Source organism: Pleurodeles waltl, chromosome 11, assembly GCF_031143425.1.
Source record: "Pleurodeles waltl isolate 20211129_DDA chromosome 11, aPleWal1.hap1.20221129, whole genome shotgun sequence".
Classification (NCBI taxonomy): Eukaryota; Metazoa; Chordata; class Amphibia; order Caudata; family Salamandridae; genus Pleurodeles; species Pleurodeles waltl.
Window position 1 is genome coordinate 274,406,776 of NC_090450.1, and position 26,821 is coordinate 274,433,596.

At 42.9% G+C, this 26,821-nt stretch overlaps 1 protein-coding gene across 4 annotated transcripts in view; it reads left to right on the forward strand.

The window, feature by feature from the left end:
- The first annotated feature begins 665 nt into the window (after nucleotides 1-665).
- The window catches only part of NCK1 (NCK adaptor protein 1), a 590,854-nt gene continuing 564,698 nt past the window's right edge, over nucleotides 666-26,821 (forward strand). For 2 of the 4 annotated variants that reach the window (XM_069213550.1, XM_069213548.1), the window contains exons 1-2: nucleotides 666-817; nucleotides 9,604-9,803. The gene's annotated coding sequence lies outside the window, so the exon portion shown is untranslated. The remainder of the gene's footprint in view (nucleotides 818-9,603; nucleotides 9,804-26,821) is intronic. The other 2 variants (XM_069213549.1, XM_069213551.1) reach the window with 2 other exon arrangements.

The following is a 26,821-nucleotide window of genomic DNA, read 5'->3' on the forward strand; positions in this document are numbered from 1 at the left end:
GGGATTTGTAGTCCTACTCATCCTATTATCAAACCAGGACTAGGGGTCCCATGAGGCACTGTTAGGAAAAAACCTGGCCGCAGGGTTGAGCTACTCTCCCACAGCAAGATCCGTGCCTTCCCGGAGTAATCTTTCCCTATTTCCGGCACCATTTGAGAAACAATCCAGGTGCCAGTCACTACGCTCTAATACCAAGGTCCTGTGTCCGTAATTACAATGAGATGATCTTTACAAGAGTATCAATAAAGCACGCGGAAAAAAAAACCTAATTGTAGTAACTGTATAAGCAAGTTACAGACTTGGATTTGGTTGATTTGGGGTTATTTGGGAAGAAGACGGCGGTGCTCTAGAGTTTGCATGTTGCTGAACTGCTCATTCATTGGCTTTTAGGGCTCTCAAATTTATAAGGACTGGGATTGGTTCGCGGAAGCTCTTGCGATTTATAGATTGGTGATGCTCCCCTAGAGAGTGCACGTGCCTTTGCCACAAAATTTGACTATACTACGCCTTTCTTCCGTGAGTGGGCGGGTTGTGTGGTTGCCTGACGCTAGGCTAGACTCTTCTCATTGACCAATCTCTGCCAGGATTCTGACTCTACTTCGCAGCTCTTACTGTTGCGCCTCCCGCTACGGAGAGCCACCCGGCCTGACCATACGTAATGCCAAGTCTTTCCTCCGTAGCCCTCCTCCTGGATGAACTCGGTTCCGCCCCGTGGCACCACAGCCCAGCGCTGCTCTTATGCGCAAACGGGCTGTCACCAACCTGGGATTACACCCGCTTCGGGCGCGCGTTGTTGTCCGGAGCTCCTGCCTCATCGGTGAGTGTGATGCGGTTTGTTTCTACAGTACCGACGCCCCGGCAGGGCTGGTTTCTTCAGCCTCTTCTTCTAAATCTTTTCTTGATTCAGTGAGACTGCTATAGAAACAGATTCAGTCATTGTAGATTGTTATAAAAAATGGATGCATTTTAAATTGTTCGTATTGTAATGAAATGCGCAAAGAATGTCATGATGTAGACATTTTTGTTTGCTTATGTGTGATGATGTATTTGATGTGTGACATCTTTTCCAGCGTGTCACTTGGCTCCTTATTGGTCCCGACTGCACAACCCTGAATTGTCTTGGTGACGTCCAACAAATTGTTTTAGGGTATACTTTTACACACACATAGTTCCATAATCATTGTCCTCCCTCCTCCTTCCCCCCCACCCCCCACGTCACGCCTGTTCTTCTCAGTAGGTAGTTGAGTACAAAGCTTCTTGCCCTGACTGTTCCCACAGCACTTATCTAGTGGACCAGCTTTTTACGTTTGAGTAACCCTCCATTATAATTTTTGTCAATACCCACAGCCTTTTTGTCTTTGTGATACACCCTCGCACCGAGCTTTCTATATAGTAGACATGCATACCTTTCCCATCTGTATATCCTGTGACTTTACGTCCCAAGGGACGAGATCCATCAGAAATCCAGTTGTCGTAAAAAAATCCACTTATCCCTTCTGGAGCTATACAGTGAGGTGACAGATTATGTCAGCTTTCTCGTTATATTAGAGCTGTGATAAAAGCCACTCTGTTCATGCTCTATCAATGTTTGGATTCTATGAACGATAGGAATTTCCTTTATTTCCACAAGTCTATTTAAAGGGGCTATAAGTAGGTGAGAAGCTGTAGTTTCAGGGTTGGAATGTCCTGTGATTCTGTGCACACCCACTAATTTAGATGTTGAAGGGTATTCACCAACTTTTTGAAATCTCTTAATACGCTAGAACAGGTTGCAAGATTAATTCTGATAAAGCCAGGAGTAGTTTATTTTTTTCAAGGGTGGGCAACCAGTTTGGGTCTACAAATAATGAAATTGTAATTTCGCAGTATTTTTTTTTTATATGAACAGAAATATAATAGAATATATATTTGTAAAATACAGTCGCAATAGGCACTCTTGGCACTGAATTAACAGATGGTTGTTACCCATTTCGATGGTACTCGTGTTGGTTTCAAACTTGTGACCCTGTGTTTTTTCTCAAGAGAATATCAAGTTCTCTAAAGTTTGCTAGGTGTTTGGTTTTCAGCTATACTAAGGTAAACTTGGACATTCCTGAAGATTGTAAATTTGTACAAATGCAGAAACATATATCTGTGGGGACACTTTTGTTTCTTTCTTTAAGAATAAAGCCCATAAATAATTTTAATGTCACCCATAATGTTTTTTAAACATATTTTTTCCCTCAATGTTTCTTTAAAAACAAAATATTAGTATGTATCAAACACAGCTGACTAAAAGATGATTCAGAGAAACCATATCTACAGTTGCACAACTTTTCGCAAAACACTTTTTCAAGTTGGATTATTTTGTGCACATTTTATTTTGACAGAAAAAAAGCATTAACTTTCAAGCTTTCTGACTTATGCATGTAATACGAGAGCATTGTGGATATATTATAAGTAGCCTCAAATTGCTAAATAATGAAAACGTGTACTTGTTTTTATCCTGGAATCTCTTTCAGTAATACATGCTGAGCTCACAAGCTCACTGCCTTTCCTTACAGTGCTGGCCTTAGTAGTAAAGACATTCCATATATGAGTCATATAAACTAGCTCGGGCCATTTGCACATACAGTACTCCTATTGCTTCTGTGGCAGACCCTCCTTCACAGATCCATACTGTGAACTAGCAGCCAGATGTTTGTGCTTTGGGGTGTTAGGCCTACTTGTTGTTCGGACAAAGTTAACATGAAAACTTGTTGCCCATGACGTCAAAGAATGTCCTCGGTATCGGGCGAGAGGAATTTCACCCGCCTGCCACAGGAAGAACATGTTCTCCCTTACTTTGCCTGCTTAATCATACACTCGCTTGCCCTGCTCCCTGTTATTTTTCTGGTTTGCCAAATAGATTGTTTGATTACTTCATCATTTTCAAGGTTGGTTGAGGAACCTCTGGTATTGGAGGCCAAGTTCACATATTGTGCTGGCTTCAGTTAGGGCTTTTTACACTGAAATCTGCCAGTTGTATGGCTAAAACGGCATCATGGCTCAGTCAATTCACTACTCACATCTAATGTGGTCTGTGGGTCATAAATTACAATACTAGCAAGGGCAGCTCAGCACATCATACTTCTGAGCTTGAGTGCTATTGAATTGGTTAATAGTAGAACCCGTAATTTACAGTAATTAGAAACGAGAAACCTGTATTAAGAAGTGCTACAGAGAAACACATTATTCAAAACTTGCCACAAAGCAGGCTCCTCTTGCTGTTTTAGGAAGGAACACAAAAGCTTTAAGCTGATTATTTCACTGCTACAATCTAGCAAACCACTATCTTGCTGAACCCACAGTATGCCAAACATCCCTACAGATAACCCTCTCTCTGCATCAACTCTCTGCCAGCCTCGAGAACCCTACTGGCCCACTCATGGCGAGTCAGATTTTTACCAGGGCAAAGCATTTTGGAGCTTACTGCCCGTTTTTGCAAGCTGAAACATAACTGGTGGTCTGTTCACTCAGAAAATAAATGAACAATAAAGATTATTTTAAATCTTTTTATTATCTTACTTTGCTGTGTGTGAATGAAAATGTGCTGCCATATATCACTAAAGCATGATATGTATTTAAAATTAGTTTTTAAATGTGCGTCAAGAAACATTCCTGCCCTTGCCCTGATGACATTCATATTCGTGAACTAAGTGATGAGCCAGAGGTCAAGTGTATCCTATATGTTGGCAATATTCTCGTTGCACATGAAGTAAAAGTGTAGTCTATTAGATCAAACAAAAGAGTTTTTGTAGTGTGTATAGCACATGCATTGCAATAAGTTATGTGCATCGGTGAAGCTGCATCATGGAGGCCACTGGAATCCATTTCTGATGCCCCTGGCCTGACAGCACAGGATAGAGGGTGAGGACTATGCTTCAGAGAAAGTATGTAGCCTGCATTTCTGTAGTTAAAGGGAAGAGTTCCAGACACTGAAGTGAAGAGGATGGTGATATGCTACCTTTAGAAATTCCATGAGGCTTTTAGTTAGCAACCATCTGCTGGATTAATCTTGCTGAACTGACATTGGTGGAGGATGGGGTGAGAGGTGGGACTGAGACAGGACCAGGGACAGGAAAGCCAAACAACTCCAACCCTCATGCCTGTGGCCTAGTAGCCTGTTCCTGCACAATTGTCTCCCATATGGGGTCTGACAGACACCACCCTACTTGGTTTCTGTTCCATGTTCTTTATGACCAGTGAGGAGAGTGCCCTGCAAGCGAGCTATGGGTGATCAAATTGCCCTGTGGACCACCTCTGGACTCTCATCCTGGTTACTTGCAGGAACTGCAAACTGTGATCATTGTGACCTCTGTCATCGCTGCAGCTTCATGACTGCTGTAGGCCAGGCCACGGCTTCCAACTGTGTGATTGGCGTTGGCCTGGATGGAGCTACAGCTGCTGTGATTTACATCGGCATTAACAAGAATTCACCTCCTTTTTTTTTAACACAATTGCAACTGTTTTGTTCAACTTCAGCACAACCACAGTTGCATCTGTCCTTGCCCTAGGTGAGGTGCATCACTGCACATTCCAGAAACTGGCACGTCTGAGTCTGGACTGGTACTGGAATTGCAGGCTTCACTGAATGGGCCAGGGATGGCGTGCTGTTGGATTTGCCCTGCACCCGGCTTCCTTTGCAATATGGTGAACTTCCAGCACAACATGGCCTCTACAGACAAGACAGTAGAAGGGCTGCTCTTTTAACCCATGGTGAACCAGGACCAGGTGGACCACCTAATATTGTGAAGGGTGTGCATTTGATATTGTGCCTGAGCTCTGCCTCGGTTCTACATACACACAGTCTCATTACTTCTTTAAAGCGGGAAACCCCCTGGTTTTCCATAGCAGATGGAGCTGGGCGAGCGTTGTCTCATAAAGAAGAATGCCACTCAGGGACATTAATGTTTGACTATGGAGACTGTGTACTCTTAAGTTCAACCGTGATTAAAGTACTTTCTTACTTTAAACGACAAGCACTGGGATGGTCATTCACATTATTGTGATGGTTGGTTGGTTGATTGATTGTAGATACTGAGATCAAGTATCCCACACTACCTTTCTAAGAAGCCTGCTACTGCTCGCCCTCACTACCATGAAAATCCTGCATAGGAGGGATTTTGCTTGGCCCTCTGTGCAAAGCTGTAGTACCATGACCTGCGTGGCAAACAATCCTAAATTCTGTGCTTGATGCCCGGTAGTTCCTACCTGCCTTGGCTCCACGAGTCTGGCGTATATATTGCCACTATGTTATGGTTTAACTGTACTTTTCATCCTCAAGGCATTTTGTGATTTGCCTGTAACTTTGGACGCCAAGGATGGCTTTGCACCAAATGTGGCAGGTGCTTTGTATACTTCACACAAACTACAGAGCCCAACTCGATTGTATCAGTCTAAGAAAACCTCCTATCATCTTAAGGAGAAGAGAATCCTTTTGATTTAAAGAACTCTTAGCCACTAGGGGTTCCTCTTGGTGGCATGTTTCATCATAGGGTTCCTTCCTGTTCCATTACGGAACGAGACGAGCTACAACCTGTAAGAGGCACATGAGTTTAGTTTATTTAAAGCTCTGTGTCAGAGGAGGATTGGCCCATGCTCTACAGCAGCTCTTCACTTCCCCTAAATTGTTTATAGTTACTTGTGTAGTTAGTTAACGTCTGGTATACCAATTTTTGTGTAGTTTCATGTAGGATAAAACTAGTGGTGTGAAAAATAATGCTTTTTTTAGTTTTGTAGGCAATTTTGCTTGTGCTTTCTGACAAAACTGCTGACCAGATTTACACCAGTCCAGGCAGGAAAGTAGCTCTTTCGTTAGAAAACATGCTTTAATTGCACCAGTGTAAAAAAAATGTTTGTAGTTTTTGCGATATAATAATTAAAAGTAGGTCCCAATTGGGATTTAATGTGTTCACACTCTTGTATATTCTGATGTTTTTGGTGATGCCATTTTAGGATTTCCCCAAATCAAAAAAATAAGGAATTTGATTCGACAATGGACCCTTCTTTCCATCATCCCTTTTAAAGATTTGAGTGCTCTGATTGGCTGTCCACAGGACAAAAATTTATTTTGCAGCCATCATGTCAGTACACGGGTCATTATCTCACCCTGAATACAATTTCAAAGGCCATATATGGAGAATTTGTGAGCACAACCATAGCCCCTGTCCATAAAGAGGTGACCACCAATTTGTGGAAACAAATAATAATGAGTTGTGGGGACTGCATCTCCTTTTCAGGTTTAATGGTCTGTATCGCCTATGTTTTTACCATAGACCCTGGGCACCCGTGTAGGTGTCAAGGTACCTCAACGTTTGAAAGGTAACTCAGCACAGGGCAAGCTTCATGCTAGAGTACAGCAAACCCAGGACAGGCTTCACCAGCTCGTGCTCACCTTTAAAATGCCAATCCCCTGGAAGCAGAAGCATAGGTCGGAGAGGCTGGTCCCTGTTTTGGCATTACTTGGACATGAAACTTTCTCTGGGTTCATTGTGCCATACAAGGAGCCATGAATACAAAAAGATGGAAAAAATACAAAATGGGCTTGGACACAGCAAATAATCGGGGTTGGACAAAGGCCAAGCTCTGTATGCCACACCTTATGTGTAACAGGTTTTGGTGGCCTTCATAACCCTGTAGGGCACAGCTGAATTCGTTGTACAACAGTCATTGACTGCCCACAGTGGGTTGGGAGCAGCTGCGTTTGAATGGTTGTAGCGGGCTTGGTGCCAAAGGCCATGCAGGATTGAAAATTAAATACAGCATAAAGTGAAAATCACAAAAAAAAGTTCAAAATTGAGCTATGGTTCTTGCCAAACGAGTGTTGCGTTGCCTTTAAGTAGAAAGGTGCAAATGTTGTCTTTGTAGTTCATACCTACACATTCAAAAAACGCAAAGTTAAAAAAACTGAGTTGTGGTTCCCGTTCAAATGTACGAAACCAGTAAAATTCACCAGTTATGGTTAATGACAAACACAGAATACGTTATAACTCGCAGCGCCCCCTCAGCTCAAATAATCTGTAATCATGCTAAATATGGTGCGATTTTTTTAAAGGGCTTAAGTGTTATAAAGCAGTCTCAAAAACAGATATTCTTAAAATCGATCAGTTAATTTCGATATGCACTGAAAAGTGGCAGAATGCGAGTTCACTAAACTTGGTGGGTCGATCTTGTTTGTCTCTTTTTGCAGAGTTTGATTGGTTTTGTGTGTTTTTTTGTACAACTCTTTTTAAAAGTATAAGGAAATAATATGGTGGTGTTTGAGCATGAACTTTTATATATCTCCACTCCTTTTAGCACCGTTTGGGACAGTTATTAAAAGTAAGGGAAGCATTCCGATTGGTTGTGTTTTTTCAGTGTTTGCAAACGTGTCCAACACCCTTGGAAATGTTTCAGACGGTTTATAGCGAATCACGAGGAATTTCATTGGCTGGCCCAGCGATGCATTGGCTATATATGGGTTGATCTCTATCTGGTCTCCGTGAAACATTTAGGAGTGAATGAAAAATTGAAAGGATAGGCCCTCCACCCAGTCCCACACCACCCTCCCGGACTTGGGTAGTAGGACTAAACATTTTTTACCAGGTTCTAAATATAGCTCGGTTTTTAAACCCAATCCATCAGACCTTGCCGAGTAGTTGGGAAGTAACTCATTTAGCTCTGCTCCCTTCTGAATAATCACAACTTCCTGGGGAAGAGGAATGAAGGGTGAGGGCCTAATTGAATGGCGTCATTAAATTTGCCTATAGGGTGGAGATGCTTGTCTGTGGACCCTGCCTTGCTGAAGAGGCTCAGTGGCATATTTATCTTCTGTCAGTGTTTTAGAGCCAGCCTTTGTAATTCCTTCCTTGCCTTGCCTAGAGGCAGTGGGCTGTTTATTTTCTCAAACTCGCCTATCCTGCAAGGCAGTGAAAGTTTTCTTGGGGACACCTGAATGCTAGTAGGTATTGTTTTAAAAAAAAAAAAAAAAAAAAAAAAATCCTTTAGACCTTACTGAAGATACAGGAGGTTTCTCATTGCCCAGTGCTAGGGGTATTTATTGCCCCATTCTTTTCCCAGGGGTGGTGGATTTTTTCTGTCCTTTATTAACCCACACTGCGCCTTGCCTAAACATGGTATATGATGAGAAGTTTTTGAACTCATGGGCTACTTGAGCACTACCAAATACAGCCACCCCAACATTTGCTTTTAGTTTTCCCGGTGTTCTCAAAAACCAAAGGAAATTAAACAAATCATTTTCTTCGAGCATGGCACACATGGCCACCCCTCCTCCTGCTTTTGGATTAGGCAGTTGAGTGCAGTGGGGTCCATTTAATGTCCTTGTTTTGTTTTTAAAAAAGCAGTGGGATGTGTTGGAAAAATATTTTGTTACAACACAAAACCCCAGTGAGAAATAGACCAGTTAAGTTAGTACATTAACGTACCTCATACCCCACAATCTTTTTTTGTAACTACTTAATATTTTGCAAATACAGTAACACATTACACCATATACAGTATCAGTAAAGAAATGTCAATAATTTACAAATCGGTAAAATCACTTGTAAGTTCATAAAAAGTTGAACACCACCAGCACACCATACATAATGTATACTCAGCGTTACATGAGCAGTATTTAATATGGTAGGTTTCAACATCACCAACATACAAAGAATCCCCCCCTATTTTGTCGTCAGTATCACACACTTATCATTTAATACAAATACTGTCCCAGATTGAAAATGTAAATGCACAGTTACTAGTTGCATTCATTTATCACTTCTCCAACCTACGAATTGGATAATTCGAGTTGTCCCAATCTCTTAGTCTTTTTTATAACAATGACGGGGTGTGAGTTTAGATTAACATACTCCCGTAAATGGTAAATTACCATCCTTTTGAGGTTTTGTCTTTTATATAACCTGTTTATTTCCTCTCAACTATATACTTTATTTGTGTGTGTGAGATAGAGAATGCACATATACATGCTTACAGGAAAAACAATTTATGTTAAGGTTTTAGCTAAGGTTGATGGGGTCAGTGTTTCTCACCAGATAAATCCGCAAAATCTAGGAAATAAACAAGTTAAGAGAGTAACTTTCACACCCTCGCAAAAGGTGTCAAACACAAGTCAGTAAGAAACTGATTGAGAGTGTCACTCTGTATGTGAGTGAAACGTTGAATGATTGATTCAGTCATTAAGGAGGTGACGTGGGGAAATTAGTAATTTGCAAAACGATGTTTACAGTTAGTCCCGCATACGTCTTTTTTCAGCTTATTTTTTTTCAAAGTATATCCTCTTCGTAAGGCCTACGAAGGTATAAACAGCACAGAGTTCTTCGATGAGTTCTAACATGCCAAGAAGACACCTCAAGGCAGTATGGTAAGATGGATAGGCATTGCAGGCTACAGGCGTTTGTTTACAAAGTTGCAAATCGGAAAACAACTAGCAGACACTAGCTAATCTGCAACAGTTTGCAACATAAGATGCAAAGTAATGTAAATGGGGGGGGGGGATGTAAGCAAAAAACGCCTCTGATTTGGCACTTGATAAATTGCTTCTTAGATTTTGATGTAAACATTTACAAGGTAGTTTTGTTCCAGCAGGTTTAGGCTTTCTGGCCCTGGCAGCGGGAGCGCTCTCACACCTTCATTGCTGTCAAAGGAGCCCTGTGTAAGAGTGCAGCGCCATCAAACTGGAGTCCATTCTCAAATCAGTGCTGTCATTAACCGCCATCAGGGACCACCAACAACCCCTACTGCAGACCTGCATCCCTTCGTATTACCTGCAGCAGCTTCTTCAGGTAGGTCCAGCAACAAGCCAGCTGGAGCCTGGGCAGTGTGAATAGCAGTTGATGCACCCACCCTTGGTTCCTGAAAACTGCTACGGTAGCGTTATCAAGTTCTGGGACTGGAGTTCGTTCTTGGGTGTTATGGTTGTACTTGCACAGCTACGTACTTTGGAGTACCTCGCCTTGCATTTACAATAGGGTAAAATCAATCTTAGCATGGTTGTCTTTCATCTTTCATCAAAGCACTGTTGCCCATTCATTTTAGTTGGTGTTTCTTAAATAATTAGTTATGTTGTTATATCAACAGAGAATTGTGACAAGGGTGAGAATGTGAGTTGGGTAGGCTGATAGGTAGGACTGAGCAAAATTTACGTTATGCTAATGTCCTGTCCAGCCGCGCTTGTTACACAAACCTCCAAAAATGATTCTGTAATGGCACTTAGAGTAATTACGTGCCATTCACTGTAAAACATTTGTACAGATGCAACAACAAGAATGCCCAGAACATGTGCAGCAGGTGTTGGTAGCCCTTGTGTTTTTGCCTTATTTTTCTGAAACCAAAAATGGACGCAGGCACACTTTTTACAATAAGTGTTGCAAAATGCCGGTTTTGCATTTCACGTAATTACTTGTAAGTTTCCCGAATTTTCGTGTAATTATGTAAATGCAAGTTACACAAATTTCACACACCCATGGTATTAAGTATAGCTAAAGAAAGTTTAGTAAGTCTTGATGTAGGAACTGTTTTAGGCATCACATGCAGCATTTCAAAGAGGAATCTTGTCATTTTGTATTGTCTTTTAATTTGTATGTCCAACTACACCGATCCTATCACTTAAACCAAATTTGAATGGCAGAATATAAATCGAGAAAGAAAATCTAAATGTATAGTTTATTACCTTTTTGTCTTCAGGGGCATGGTAGTTCCATATCTGAGGTAGAGGTCTCTGCATGAAAATAGACCATAGTGCATTCATAATTCAAGGTAGGATGTGTTCAATGAATGCTGATAAAGGAAAAGTCATATCACAGCCTGTATGGTAAGTCTTGATGTGACTTGCTGTCTCCTGCGTTGAGCCTCTACTTGCATGTGTCCCCTTTTTTAATGTGCTCTGCTTTGCTATGGGCACCCTACACTCCTGGATAAAGTTGCTTGGCAGGCATTCTAGGAGTCATTTGCAAACCTTCACATATTTGTGCGTTTCTTCTTCCTCTCTGTAGATTATTTTTGAGGGTGCATCTTCATACTTGAGGGAGATTTTCTCTCCTTGTGCAGACTATTACACAGTAGTGCACATATTACTGTTCTCTATATTGACTTTGTTCCAATGGTAGTAATTCATGTAGCTCCCATAAGCATTATGTCGAAAGATTGGTCAGTTTTATTTTTTTATCAACATGTGTATATACCTTGATTGAGCGCAACCTTGATATCCTAATCCGGTAGTCTATGATGTACAACTCTCTACTCCCATTTCACCATTGATGAGAAATTAGAGTCAAGTTTGGAAAATGTTCTTTATCCTCCAGTTACTTATTTAGACAGTTACTGGTTGGCTTAATTTTCCATCTGAATTCTTTAAACCTTTCTGTAACTCTCGAACATCCACAGTTAGGGTGTACCATAAACTAATAGCAAACTAGGTGCTTCTTTTAAATGATAGGTGTGCTTAAGAATGATAGCACACACCTTTATGATATGCTATAAATCATAATAAATTCTGGAAGTATGTAGATGCATTTGCTACATTTCAGAGTTTAGTTAAAAAAGCAAACAGAACATGGTAAACAATGACAAGAGTGAAGAATTGGTGGGGAACTGTCAGTTTTGTTCCCCTTCCTGTTTGCCTGCTTCGGCAGACAGATGACGGCACATAAATTGTGTATTTTCTGGCTGTGGTCAACACTTTGGCTCTGGCTCAGTCATTTTCACTTTGTGTACCTCGGGGGACATTGGCATAGGAGCTTCTCAAGGTTTTTGGCAAGGCCCGGATAGTGTGCATGCAGTTGATTCATGCTGTGTTTTTTGAGGGAAAATTATAGTGCCCACCAGTCGTTGGGGATGTTTGGAACAACCACAAAGTTAAATTTGTTTTTGGGCATTTGCTAACACTCAGTCACTTTTTCCATTCTAATTCCGGAATTAACTTCCATTTAGGAAAAACGGTTTAGACTAAGTGTGCAGTTGCAGTGGAAAACAGCTCCGAACATCCCTCATATTTTTGCAAATCTTCTGCAACAGTCAGATCGTGATGCCAGGTAACATGGTGTCCACCCAAAAAAGGCTTTTAAAGGGCATACAAACTACCTTGGAGAATATTTTTTTTACCTCATAGGAAGCCAGTGCAAGAGTACCCTGGCTTCTGACAGTCCTGTCCTTTTGAAACTTTCTATCTGTTGCATTGGGTTCTGGGGAACCTTTAAAGTTTGGTCATAAGGAGACCAGCATAGAGAACTTTGGGATATTCGTAACAGTCATTGCCCCCTGCACTTCTTTCCATGGACCTTGGAGGAAAAGCGAGAAAGGGGGGTATTTGTTTCAATTTGTAAAGTAACCCCTAAAAACGTTGTTAAAATGCTCTTCAAATTACTTGTTGGACTGGAATTTTGCTTCCGTTCCTTTTACATGCTGTGCTGGGATAGCATCCTCTCCTGTAAAAAGGTTTTACAAACATATTTCTCATTAATTGGCAACCTTTCTGGCCAAAGATAATGGTTATGTGTTGATGGTAATTCTGTTGAATTAGGTCCTATCAGGAGTGTGAACCCAAATGATAAAGGCAAGAAATAGTATTGTAGTTAAAGAAAGTCCTGCAATTGACTAACTATTGTTTCACAAGTTCTTTACCCTGTATGGTAAAGCGGTAAATGTATTGCTGTGTTGGGAACATTCTGTGATTTCTGCAGAGAGAAAACCCCTAGCAAGTAGTGATTCTGTGAAAAAGTGACCAGAGTATGGTCACAGCAGCTTAGTTTTAAGTAGGAATGAGAGCAAGGATGAAATCGGCAGACTTGTCTTTAACTAGCAAATTCAGGCCATTGGTATGGAAAATCCCAGAAGAAATACCAATTTTGCAGGTATGCCTATGTTCTTGTGGCACAGATGAAAGTTCAGCATTTGCTATCATTCTCTGATTTATGGCTGCAAGTTTAGTTAGAAAAACGAAATTGAAGTTGCTACAAAATGTATGAAGGTTTTCCAGAACTGGGGGCTGGAAACGTTGTTGCAGTCTTCAAATTGTCCTAATTTGAATAATATCCTGGTTTTCAGTTAAGGATGTTTGTCATTTGGCCTCGAAAATGCGTATTGGTTGTTTGAAATGTTACAGCTGCAGAAAATGAAATGTTTCTTTTTTGTCGTGTTGAATAGAACAGTTTGCTCATTCAGCGCCTCAGTGAGGGATTGGCAAAGGTGGTTCTGCTGTACCATCAAGGGTGCTGAGGTCAAGTGCAGATTGATCAGTGTTAAACTGGTATAATTTACCTTATCAGGCCTGCTCCACCTTTGACCGTCTTCTCTCTCACGTTTGGCTGCCAATCCTTTAATTTGTCAGTGGCTAGTGAAACTAAACTGGCCTAGCGCATGCTCCTCATTGATTTTGAGGCACATCATTTACCATGACAACACGTCATGACAATATGTTGATTGTCGCTTTGTTCTCGGCCAGCTTTCGTATAAACTTTTTTTTTTCTTAAAAAAAAATGTTCCATTGTATTGAACGTGGTAAATATAAATCGCTCGATCAAGCTCATTACTTATAAGTATATTTCTTTTCAGTACATACAATGGTGTGACATTGATAGGCATTATAAACCAGTGCAATTATATATATTTATGTTTTGCCTCGAGAAAGTGAGCACAGATTAAACTAAGCCAGAGCACTGTACATGGGTTGACAAACCCTGTAACTAAACCCTCAGCGGTGAGTAGTGGGCTGGGCATGAGTGCTTAGAGGTTGTGAGAGTTTAAATAGTGGGGTTAGAACTTGTGACTTGTTAGAACAGTGTCTCGCAAGCACACGTGGGTCGGACATATGAAATGATATGTCTGTGAACTAGCCCGCACCTGGTGCAATGTTGGTGGGACTGCTTTCGGGGTATCCACTTTCTGTACAGAGCTGCCACCTACGCTTGTGCCTCAACTTTTTAAATATGGACATAATACCATCCCACAATCCAGCAATGGGGTTTCTCCAAAGGCCTTTCTTTTCATTCTCCTGTCTGTCAAGGATTTCCCTCATTGGCAAGTTCTTCAGCCCGTCCACAATAGATTCAGAGGAGTGTCTGATGAGAAAGACATACCTTTGTCCCTTCCTGGTAACAACCTTGCCAGGGCCAATTTTTTTTTTCTCCCCACAGGTGTTCATATTAACCTAATGTGCTTGAATATTGATATTGTGGTAGATGTCTTGGTTATTCCTTTTGAAGTAGTGAAACTGTTTTATATAATACAGTTTGAAGCTTTTGATCAGGTTCATATTTTGTTAAGGTGGCATGGTGATGGCTATTCTATTCTAAATGATGTTGAAGCGGGCACTTGTATAGAAAGAGGTGCAGTCTTGCCCACAGCAACTACTGTTCAAGTAATCCTGAGGATTGGGGCACTCGTGACTGAAGACAAGACCTTAATGATTTGTGCATGTCAACATCTCTAGGCTTCCCATTGCAGCTAAGAGTGAAGCATGCGGGGAAGAAATACTCATTCACTGAGATGGTCTATAGCCCACTGGGCTGGTGTGAAGAGTCACGCGGTGTATGCTGGATCCTTCATAAAATGATCTTTGTCGATTGTTCTGACTGGGTGAGGAGTCCTCGGTATTCGGGTTCCTTTTCTAGGATTAATGATATTCTGGATGTGTGGTGTGGCATTGTGCGTAGCCAAGTAGGTGGGATTGTTTTTGGCACATTATCTGTAGCTTGGCCACACCCCTTACTTTGCGATGGGATTCTGCATGCACTTGGAAGAATAACATCTGGTAATTTACTGTTTGTGAATGGTTAACATAATCTTTTATTGTATACTGCGTTTCTGTGGTGTTCTGGGATAATATTTTTTATTTAATGCAGTACGAATCTTGCTTCAAGTTGGTTCCAAACTATTTCTGATTTCAGTGAAAAACAATTATTAATATGACTGACACAAGAATCCAGTCCATGTGTCCATATGGCTAAAACATTGAATGCTACTCGTGCATGGTTGTGAGATTCAATGCTTTGAGTTATGCACTCAAAGTATTGAAATGCATACACATTTTAACACGTTAATTCAACCCCATGTTCATATGAGGTTAGTAACTGCAAATCTTGAATAGGGTTATATTTAATTACTTACGAGACTTGATCGATTTATAAATGTTAAAATAATCTGATATTATTGTTAATAATCATAACTTTAAGACAGTGTTTCAACAGCGTACATATTATGCTAAGTACTAGAGAGTACATTTTCTAAGCTTTTATTCACAATTGATTTTAAATGCTCCCATAATCGGATACAGTAGTCATTGTTTATTATGTTCATATAGCTATATGTGTGCATGATTGTTTGTTCTTCATCATCCACATACGTTTGCAATTATTTTATATGCTTCAATAGGTAGGTACATTCATGATTTTTTGTTCAATGTTCCCATAGCTAGATAACAGGCAGTACTTTCTACCCTTTTGCCATGGTTATTTTTTTTTCAGCAAAATTATATAATTGGTGGACATATTTTTTTTTTTAAAAGGGTGAAATAAATTAACAGTCTAGGAATGGAAACTCTTTTTTTTTTTTCTTTTTTTTTTTTCGTTACCTTTCTCCTTAGTACAGTTGTTAGGAATCTGTATATATTAGTTCAATGTTTACTAGATGTTTCTAGCAGAATTTGACAAATAAACATCTATAGTATATGTAATTATGAACTAATAGTTATGGAAGACCGACCTCGAGAAGAGTGCAGAATTCGTTTTAAAAATTCACAAGAATTGTCCATTGCTGTAGAGACGTAGGGCCTTCCCATGTTTAGCATGGTGGGAGTCATAGGGTGATGAGGGTGTAGTGGTTTTGACTAAGTTAGGGGTTGCACCATATAAAGCATGTCGGCACATTTCTTTTGCAACATATGTGTTTTTTATGTCATGGGAGTTGTATTCTTAGTTCATGTTTCGAGAAACTTCTACATTGCAGCAGCAAAGCAGAAGCATTTTGCAAAGTAATAGAATAAAGGTTTGCAGAAGCATTACCTGAATCTGCGTTTGCTCATTGGTTAGGAGCTGAAAGGGAGGTGTTGACTGGCAGCCCTCCTCTGTCTAGCAGGAAAGTATTGAAAGGGCTTATTGGTGGGGTGTGTAGAGGTTCAGTAGATTGCCTGGAAGCATTCTCACTGGCAGATGTTGCTCTGTTTGAAGCCAGTAGCCATCCTACCTGATCTCAGTATTGGAAGGTGGCGGTCAGTTTTGACATAGTGAAAGCATTAAGGGTCAAATTTGTATTTGGGTTGACAAACCTGTAATTGTTGATATAGTCAATTTCACCTAATTTAGGTCATTGAGCAAGCTCTCACTCTGGAGTGTGGGGCCTGGAGATCTCAGTATTCTGAACTTTATATCCTGCAGATTTGTTTGTTGATACTGAGGTTTCCAAGCACACGTTGAAATCTCCTTAAGTTTCTGGCTGATTAAGTATTTGGAGATCGATTTTATGTACGGCATTGGAGAGGCTGCACAGCGGGCTAAATACTTCCTGACAGCGCAAGAGTGCCTCTATGGGTTGCTTTTCTGTCACTTCTGGGTAGACATCATACAAGCTCAGCAGTGTCTATAACTGGCTGAGCACCACACACCATAATGGACCCACTGAAGTAGATTAACTGTGGTTTCTACAAATATTTCTTCCCACTAAGATGGCAATCACTTCCATGGATGGTTATGTCTGTTCTCACTTTCTATGAGGTTCGTACTTGTGTTATGTGCAGCAACACTGACATTCAGTGTACTGTGCAATCACCACTTCCTCAGACCAGACCTCGCCAATATGTTGCATACAGGGCAGACCACAAACACCCTTTCAACCACGCTGCAGGGCGCCAAGAAAATGGATACAACTCGTTGCTTTTCATGACCTCGCCAAGGCTATAAACCGCTATATTAATAATGTAACCAGCACTATATAAATACCGATGCAGTTCAGTTCATTGTGCTGTGGGTGCATCTATGTAGGATATTAATTGTAGGGAAGTTCAGCCTTAAGTACAGTGTCACCTGGAATAAATAAATGAATGAACAGCTAAGGGATGTGTAACACGTCTTTAAATAAATTGGCTTAATGCACTTCAGTTCCGGGAGAGAATTAAGTAATAGTGGACTGTTGACACTTAGAGATCACCCTCTGCGAGTGACGCTCGTATCTATGCTGTGAAGGGTGAGAAAATCCACGATTTGTCCTCTTTAAGGAGGGCGGCATGAATTGAAAGGCAGAGGAGTGACCCTCTAAGGGAGGTGCAAGTGATTGTCTAGTGTTATTCTTGAATACTTCAAAATTACTCCCAGCCTGCTGATGTTTTGTTTTCATCAAGCTGTTCCGTCTAGCTCTTTGCCGTGTCATCGTTATTGTGTTCCTTTACTCGTGTACTCATACTAAAGACGGTGCTGCCGTGAAATGGCAGTGTATGTTTCTTTTTGTTCCAGATCTTTTATACCATTGCCGGACTCAGGTTAACAAGTAGACCAATTGCTAGGTGTTTTCTGTTAGAAGTAAAGGTCATGTGATATGAAACATTGGTGGCATCTCACGATTAGTGTATTTTTTTTTTTAAGGGAAAGTGAACCCTGGGTGAACATCTTTTGAAATGTGGCCAAGAATACTGATTGAAAAGGTTAACTCTGTCCCCTCATATGGAAGCAGATTGCTCCAAGCACCTCCGTAGCCCATAAATCCGATCACCTCTGAAGTGCGGAAATGCTTCAGTAGATTCTCAAAGCCTTTAATCTTTAACATTGGGGTACCTTGTAAGAAAAAAAATCACTATCTGTTGCGCAGTCTCCCCTTGACAAAAATGGCATAGTGTGGCATAGTCAATCAAATCAAATCATTAACATTTATAAAGCGCGCTACTCACCCGTGCGGGTCTCAAGGCGCTAGGGGGGAAAGGGGGGGTTATCGCTGCTCGAACAGCCAAGTCTTTAGGAGTCTCCGGAAAGCGGAGTGGTCCTGGGTGGTCCTGAGGCTGGTGGGGAGGGAGTTCCAGGTCTTGGCCGCCAGGAAGGAGAAAGATCTCCCACCCGCCGTGGAGCGGCGGGTGCGAGGGACGGCAGCAAGTGCGAGGCCAGCGGAGCGGAGGGGGCGGGTGGGGACGTAGAAGCTGAGGCATCTGTTGAGGTATTCCGGTCCCTTGTTGTGGAGGGCTTTGTGTGCGTGGGTGAGAAGACGGAAGGTGATCCTTTTGCTGACTGGGAGCCAATGCAGGTGTCTCAGGTGTGCGGAGATGTGGCTGTTGCGGGGTACGTCGAGGATGAGGCGGGCCGAGGCGTTTTGGATGCGTTGCAGGCGGTTTTGGAGTTTGGCTGTGGTCCCGGCGTAGAGGGTGTTGCCGTAGTCCAGGCGGCTCGTGACGAGGGCGTGGGTCACGGTTTTTCTGGTGTCGGCGGGGATCCAGCGGAAGATCTTACGGAGCATGCGGAGAGTGAGGAAGCAGGCGGAGGACACGGCGTTGACTTGCTTGGTCATGGTGAGAAGAGGGTCCAAGATGAAGCCGAGGTTGCGGGCGTGGTCTGCGGGGGTCGGTGCGGTGCCGAGGGCCGTGGGCCACCAGGAGTCGTCCCAGGCGGACGGGGTGTTGCCGAGGATGAGATGAGGACTTCCGTTTTTTCAGAGTTCAGCTTTAGGCGGCTGAGCCTCATCCAATCTGCGACGTCCTTCATACCCTCTTGTAGGTTGGTCTTGGCGCTGGCGGGGTCCTTGGTGAGGGAGAGTACAAGTTGGGTGTCGTCGGCGTAGGAGGTGATGATGATGTCGTGCTTGCGTACGATGTCGGCGAGGGGGCTCATGTAGACATTGAAGAGTGTCGGGCTGAGCGATGAGCCTTGAGGTACGCCGCAGATGATCTTGGTGGGTTCTGAGCGAAACGGAGGGAGGTAAACTCTTTGGGAGCGGTTAGCGAGGAAGGAGGCGATCCAGTCCAGGGCCTGGCCTTGGATCCCGGTGGAGCGTAGGCGGGTGATTAGGGTGCGGTGACAGACGGTGTCAAAGGCAGCCGAGAGGTCGAGGAGAATGAGGGCGACTGTTTCACCGTTGTCCATCAGGGTTCTGATGTCGTCTGTGACTGAGATGAGGGCGGTTTCCGTGCTGTGGTTGGTTCGGAATCCGGTTTGTGAAGGGTCGAGCAGGTTGTTGTCTTCCAGGAAGGTGGTCAGCTGTTTGTTGACGGTCTTTTCTATTACCTTGGCTGGGAAAGGTAGAAGAGAGATGGGGCGGAAGTTTTTCAGGTCGCTTGGGTCAGCCGTAGGTTTCTTTAGTAGGGCGTTGACTTCAGCGTGCTTCCAGCATTCGGGGAAGGTAGCAGAAGAAAAAGAAGAGTTGATGACTGTCTGGAGGTGCGGGGCGATGATGTCGTCGGCTTTGTTAAAGATGAAGTGCGGGCAGGGGTCCGAAGGGGCGCCGGAGTGGATAGAGTTCATGATGGATTTGGTTTCTTCCGTGTTGATGTGGGTCCAGTTGTTGAGGGTGATGTCCGGGGAAGCGGGTTCAGTGGTGTATGGTTGGGTCTGGTGTCCGAAGCTGTCGTGGAGGTCGCTGATCTTGCGATGGAAGAAAGTGGCGAGGGATTCGCACAAATCCTGTGAGGGCGTGACGGCGTTGGCGCTGGCGCTGGGGTTGGAGAACTCTTTGACGATGCTGAAGAGTTCTCTGCTGTTGTGGCTGTTTTTGTCTAGTCTGTCGGTGAAAAAGTTCCTTTTGGCAGTGCGGATCAGGTGGTGGTGTTCGCGTGTAGCGTTCTTGAGGGCGGTCATGTTGTCAGCGGTGTGGTCCTTGCGCCAGGCCTTCTCAAGGGCACGACAAGTTTTCTTTGATTCTTTGAGGGTGTCAGAGAACCAGAGAGGTTTTTTGGTGTTGGTCTGTCGATGCGTGCGTTTGAGGGGAGCAAGGTAGTGTGTCTGTTATGTTTTTCTCTTTATTAACGGTGAATAATTTAAGATGTCTTATGGACGATACAACTTCCAGGTGCCAGACTGGACCAGGATGGCCTCCTGCACCTCGAAGTTGAAGCTGGGCTGCTTCAGTACTGGCTCTGCCACCCATGATCTGATAACACTACAGTAAATAGGTTGCCAGTGCGGAGCTCTTACTGCTGTTTTACTGACAAAATTCCTCAGCTTTTTGTGAGTGACTAGGTCACATGTTTCCCAAGATATAAGCGCTGTTGCAGATGCTATAAGATGATGTCATTGTTGGGTGCAAATGGCATCTGCTTTGTCTTGCATGAAAGCGCAACCTCTTGGCTTGAAGCTCCTGTTCCTTAGTGCACCCGAATGCCACCAGGGAGCTGGAGGTCATGTTATTTTTGGCCAGGCCTAAAATAATATGTCAGAGTACTCTTTCTCCTTTAGTTATGTTTTCTGACATGGAATAGTCTCCCGAAATATATTCTGACAAAACACAAAAAAGTGCCCGGAAATTCGGACTGAGTAGGCATACCCTTCACAGGTTTAAGCACCTCCAGCTAGCTTTGCTGGATCTTCTCAGGATTTCCCCTGTACCACAGGACACTCTTTGGAAAAAAAAAAAAAAGCTAATCCTGTGAATTGGCAATGACCAGGGCTCTGCCCAACTTAATCCTCTATAGGTTCTGGCTGTGGAGCCTCCAGTGAAGTTTGTGCCCTCAATGGAATCGTCCTTATGTGTTCAGTGCCGCCTATAACAGTGCTGATTTGGAAGCTCTCGAAGTTAGCTGATGCAGGACTTCTGGATTTATAGAATGCAAAAAGTGTTTGGACACTAACTCAGAAGTGAATAACCGCCTGTCTCATGTCCCTTCATCAGCCCACCTCTTCCTTCACTTCAATGGTGAAAAAAGCCGCAGAAGCAGTGGAGGTCACTTTACCTTCACTCCGTGAGGCCAATTCTAACATTTTAACTGAAATATTGCAGCCTTCCTCTGTATTTTCAGAAGTTCTGCTGCCCTTTAATGAGACACTTTGGGAGCCTATACTGGCTTCCTGGTACAAATCTTTCTTGAGCTTTATAGTACACAGATAAATCGGCCGATGTTATAGCCCTGCCCCATGCGATCTAAAATTCTTGCTGTGATATCTCCACCCAGGGAGTGCAGTAGTCCAATTTCCATCTGGTAAATAAACCTAAACACTTTTACCATGACCCCTCCAGGACAAGAGTCCAAGGTGCTACAAGCTGTGGGACCAAAAATCCTTGTTTCTGACAGTCTTCACCGCTACTCAGTTAACACTACATTTGTTGGGCTATGTTCATGTCCTATAGGGATTGGCAAAACTGCCCATCATCCATCTACCTTATCACATGAAGAAGCCTTTTTCAAATCTGTTCAGGGGTAGTTTGGGTGCTTCAAAACAAATCCTCAAATGTGATCTAGATTATGCACCACGTCTTTTCAGGAAGGTGGTTGCAGCTGTGGCAGCTTCAGAATGTAGATCAAGAGCCCACTGCTCCTATACTTGGATGATTCACCAATGATGGGGCTTCTCAAGAAACATCTTGTGGACTTTCCTATCTTTCTCTGCCACTTGGGCTTTACAAGCAATGCTCAGAGGTCTCATCTCACTCCCACAAAAATGCGGGTCTTTGGTGCCATGCTGGACACAAACCTCATGAAGCCTTTTCAATTTCTTCAGATTATTGCCGGTATTTGGGATATGATTCGGATGTTTCTGACTTCAACGCAAATCCTGGTTCTGCAAGTCCTAAGCCTGCTGTGTCTGATGGCTTGTGCATCCTGTTGGTGATGTGTGCTTGATGTGGATCACAGCCCCATCACCAGTTTCTAAGGAAGAAATGACTGCAGCACGAATGGAGCCTCTCTGTTTGGGTGCAAATCTTCATTTCAGTTCTGCCTTATCTGCACTGGTGAATGTGCCCCTCCAGTTTGTTAGTAGTTTAGTTCTTCAACCCTCCTAGATGCCGGCTTCAATGTTTCAGGTGCCTCCTTGTTGACTTAATGGCATCAGGGTGACACTAAGTGGCAGAACCTGTGGTGTGAGCAGTGGATGGCTTTGCCTTGCGCCGTATGCTATGTGTGGAATCCAGTGGTTGAAATGGAAACATAGAAGTGCAGGTACTCGCAACCAGAGTACCTGCTTGTTTCTGAGAAGTGCTGGTACTCTCCAATTAAAAGTATCACGTTTTCCTGAAGTGTCGGTACTCTCCTTCTCAAAATAAAAAAGTGCCGATACTCAGTACCGGCCCATTTGAAGCTCTGGTTGAATCTCTCAAGTGGTCAAGACCAGCGCTGCTTAGTGCCCCTCGCTGTAGTTGTGCAGAGTCTGTGTGCTTCCACTTATAACAAGCATTTAAAATGCAATGGGTCTCGCGTTTGCTTGAGCTAGAGCAATTAGCATTGTAAACTCCTAACTGGACTTTTCTTGCCACATTAATTGAAAATGAAAATAAAACAGTTTCACATAACTAACTGGACTTTTCTTTCCATATAAACTGAAAAGTAAAAGTTTCACATAAGCGAGCTGACAGCCGCCGTCAGTGCAAAGCAGAAACACAAAGGGAAATAAAAGTTCACTTATAGTGAAACTTATCGGCAAAAGTCCAAATATCGACGTAACCGGCAAAATTGCAATTCATTGTGTAATAGGGTCGATTTCATGCAAAGCGCTCGACTTCTGCACAGCAAGATTGCGCTGCGAAAAAAGAGAAAAAGTAGCCCAGAAACAGGACGGAAAACGTGGAGCCTTGTATGTTTTCAGTACTTGGTCGCTGCGCTCGAGGAGGGCTAAACACCGGAAAAGGCATGACTTATGCATGCCTTTCACTAATGAAAGCAAGCAGATTTTAAAAGGCAAGCTCACAAACCAATGAAAGAAACTGATGTGACATGGGCGTGGTTTGAAGCCCAAAGAGAGATTACAACACGGGACGGAGAGCTTTCTGCCCGCCCCTAAAAAACATTCTCTTTGACAGTGCAGAATGTGTCCACTGCGTACTCATTAAATACCAGCATCCGTACCAGTGTACAGTTATAATGCATTGCTCCTTCATATAGAACCGTAGGTTGTCTTATTTTCTGGCTTAGTATCAAACCTTTGTAGCAAGGGAAAGACTTAAAGCATGCTGCTTTCTTCTCCAAATTCTCTCTATGACATTACAGCATCCTTGGCACCTTGTTTATTGGCTGCCCTCCATTGTCCCACTATGGCTGGAATATGTCAATACCAGGAAGAAAAAATTGACAGCCTTTCACTTTCATGACATTTACATTTTAAATAATGACATTCCTTGTTGTTAATGGTTGTGGGCGATGAAGTTGCCAAAGTATCAAGCCTCCTTTCACTGCCTGTGTATGGCTTCTGGGAGGAGCATGGTGAAGTATTTAGTGCTTCATTTTAAATGTAAACAGTTTAATAGTAGGGGTTACTCTTTACACAGACGCTTATTAACACAAAAATACGTGGTTGGTCATATTTGTTCTAAATATATTTGAAAGATAGAACTGAGATGACGACTGGAACCGTCCATCTTTGGCACTGCAAAGATAACTCATTCATTTGAGCCGCAGAGATCAGTGTAACCTGCAGGTCACAAGTTAAAGTTCCAACAGGTCTAATCAACCTTTTATCCTTCTAGAGTCAGTAGAATTGGTGCTTTTGAGTTGTAGTAACACCTAATTGCACTATAACCAGATCAGTTTTTCGGGTGTATCTTCGAAAAGGTCAGTGACAAAAAATGGAAGGAATGTTGGTTATTTTACCACGGGGCGCCAGACGACCCATTTTTACTCTCTAACTTTAAGATGCCCTCTTCGGAGGCTCTGTTTAAACTGCTCCGGGAAGGCAAATCGGGCTCCCCCATGGATCCCTGCCCCCTGGCTATTCTCCAACTAGTACCAGAGTTAGTGGTTTCTATGTTGGCCCCTATTTTTCAGGAAGTGTTAGCATCGGGTCTTTACCCTAGGGTTTGGAAAGAAGCTACTATCATTCCACTAAAAAAGAAAGCAGCGGGTAAACCTGATGACTTGACGAATTTACGTCCTATAGCCCTTCTCCCCTATGCGTCCAAAATTCTGGAAAAGCACCTTAATAATGAATTGGTGGACTTCCTGTCGGGTTCTAAAGGCTTGGACAACTCACAACATGGTTTTCGGAAAGCCCACAGTACTGAATCTGCTCTCATTGCATCATCTGACACTATACGTAGACTGGTGGATAAGGGGCAGGGGGCCTTTCTGGTGCTATTGGACTTGTCAGCAGCTTTTGACACCATTGCTCCCCATATCCTGCTAGACCGCCTATATCAGGTAGGCATTAGAGACCAGGCTCTCAAATTGATTGGATCTTTTTTATCTGACAGGTGGGCCACAGTTAGCTGTGGTGATTTTAGGTCTCTCTCCTATCTTTTGCCGTGTGGGGTTCCTCAGGGCTCTTCTTTGAGCCCGACGTTATTTAACTTGTACGTGGCACCACTGGCGGAGTTGGTTCGTTCTTTTGGCTTCATTCCTACCTCTTATGCTGACGATACTCAAATCATTATCCCTATTGATAATGATCTTGAAGAAGTGGCTATTCGCTTCAACGCCTGTATGACGGCAGTCAGTCACTGGATGAAGTCCAATTGGTTGAAACTCAACTGCGAAAAAACCGAGATTTTGTGCTTCGGAATTGACAGGGTACATTGGACCTCTAGCTGGTGGCCGGAAGAGTGTGGGACGCTTCCTGTTCCACGATCTCACTCAAGAAATTTAGGCGTAGTATTCGATGAGCAATTGTCATTTAAACCTCAGGTTAATTTGATAATTAAGTCCTGTTTGTGGACAATGAAGAAATTAAAAAAAAATCTCCCTTTTATTCCTCAGACCAGTAGAACCACTGTCATTTTGGCTCTGGTCATTTCCAGATTGGATTATGGGAATGCGCTTTTACTCAATCTGAATAAAGAATCTCTGCACAGACTTCAGCTGATGCAGAATACTGCGGCCAGGCTGCTACTAAAATTGCCTCGTGGGGCCTCTGTTAAGAGGGGCCTTAAAGATCTACACTGGCTTCCGATCACCCACCGGCTTTCTTTTAAGGCTCTCTGCATCACTCACAAAGCGGCTCATGGGATTGGGCCTACAACACTAACCACCAAGCTGAAATGGCATAAGCCTAATCGCTTGTTGCGTTCGGCCGGTGCCTATCAAATTCAAATAGCCCGTACTAAGAAAGTAAAATGGGGAGATAGAGCTTTTACTATCGCAGCTGCTAAAATTTGGAACTCTCTACCACTGATTATAAGGCAAGAACACAATCATTTAACTTTCAGGAAACTGGTCATAACCTGGCTGTTTCCTCAATAAGTTTGGGAGCTCCTCTGCTTAGCTCTTTATTGCCTCACCCAGTTAGCGCTTCGATGCCCGAGGGCCGGAATGCGCTTTATAAATGCTCAATACAATTTTAGCTACGTACATATTTTACTAATTTTGTTTTTACTACATCAAGTTAGAAAACGTATGTTTTTCCGTAGCAGTTGCAGTGTACCTCATATAAATCTTTTCTTTGTTGATTAATTGGTCTCTGTCAGCCACGTTTTGAACTTTCTTTTCTAATGAATACGCCAGATCAGTGGACGGAAATCCCTCCTTGTCTGTTGTTATTGATTCACTGTTCAGTGGCAGACAACCTTGGTGCCTCTTTTGTTCACTTGATGGCATGAAGTGTGGAATGTTGCCCCACAAGCATTTGCCCAGCTTCAGTATAAATTTTTTTCTCGTCCGTTAAGTTGAAGCCCCAAGCTGCCTCCAGCTCTCAACTCTCTGTGTGCGGTTGAAGACTCGCAGGCAATTTCCTGTCTTTGTAACCAGGAAGTAGAATATTTCTATTCTTCAAATCCACTGCCAGCTGCTACTTTTCTGTGTCTTTGGCAATAGGTTATTTTGACCTCTTTCAAGCTAACGAAACATTTTTATATTTCTAGAAATCCATAGGTTGTAGGCCAGCCAAAGATGATCCCTTTGGACACTATTGTCCCCCTGTGGCATCCACTTGGTTCACTAAAAACAGCATCTTTAAGACATTTAGTGAGCAGTCCACGGATTGCTGTCAGTTGGCCCTTGCTGGGAAGTCCATATTAGAGGCTTAACTTCCATGCCGAAGGACTGAATGTTATGCGATGCATGGAGGCTGTGGATGTCGTACTGACCTGTGTCAGCGGTTTGGAGTGTTTTTCAATTCTGTCTTAGGCGGCTGAGCCTTCTGAGTTGCGTCGTCGTTGCAGTCCCCTTTTTCCAGACCCTCAATTTTTCAGTGTTTGGATGAGGTGCATCAGGTGGCAGCCATGCTCGGACTTTACGACTTGGAGGGACCTGTGGGCTTCTTTTGATATTTCACTGGCATTGTCCATACAGCAGGGACATGCTAACACTGAGGGGCTCTGTAAAGATCCGTGTATTGGGTTAAAACCTGAGCAAAACGATAAAGTTTAGTGGCACTAATAGTGCATAGAAGGTATTGATTTGTAGATTTCCATATATTCACTTATTACATCACCAATAAAAGTGTAAATAGCACATAACTTTGTTTACACCACACTGCCACCAGCAAACCAATCTGCAGTGGCACAGACTGGCTCTAGTACTACACAGCTCGGACACTCAAGTGCACTCACATGGTCTGTTAGGTCAGACACCATTGATAAACAAACTGGTATAGTTTAGAGGGAAACAGGCTTGGAAGCACTTTCAAAGAGACACAAAAAGCCTTTTACTGGAACATGGTGGTTGTCTTCTGTAAGAGAGAGAGACTGAAAATCACAGATACTGGGGGGGGAGGGGGGGAGAGGGGGGAGAAAAAGAGTGAGAGTGAGTGAGGGGGAG